Source organism: Theobroma umbraticum, unplaced genomic scaffold (genome assembly GCF_002168275.2).
Source record: "Theobroma umbraticum cultivar Fairchild unplaced genomic scaffold, ASM216827v3 scaffold_204.0, whole genome shotgun sequence".
NCBI lineage: Eukaryota > Viridiplantae > Streptophyta > Magnoliopsida > Malvales > Malvaceae > Theobroma > Theobroma umbraticum.
In genome coordinates this window covers 5,343,983-5,344,608 of record NW_018397267.1, presented here as the reverse complement: position 1 = coordinate 5,344,608, position 626 = coordinate 5,343,983, and positions in this window count along the sequence as shown.

The following is a 626-nucleotide window of genomic DNA, read 5'->3' as shown; positions in this document are numbered from 1 at the left end:
AAAGTTTAATTTTAATTTTTTTAAATCTTTAATATTAAAAAATAAAATTTTTTATATTTAAATATACTCTTTATTTTTCACTTTCTAAAATAAAAAAAATACTAATTAATAAAATAACAATATAAAGAAACTTAAATATATCCATTAACATAACTTTAGTATCTATTTGCAAATATGGCAAGATGGAGAAAAAGAAATAGTAAGAAATGATGGACTCATATATAGCCTTGCTAAAGAATATGTATGCTCTTAGATAGTATTTGATATGAAAAAAGTGAGAGCATATTCTCTATAATATACTCAATATAATTATATTAGAGTGTTTGTTTTGAAATAAATCACTGCAATATAAAATTACAATGAATTACATTATAGTTAATACATGTAATATGATTGTAATATAAAATCAATACTATTATATTGCATTGCACTCTGTAATGTTATTAAAAATAATTTTATCTTTCAGTTTTGTTACTTTGTTAAAAATATTTTATAATGTTATAATTTATTTTTTAATATAGATTTCGATGGTATATTTTTATTATTCTCAATAGTTATGGTGTTTGTCAAAAAATTTATATTATTTTTAAAAAATTAAAATATAATATATAATATAAAAAATTATA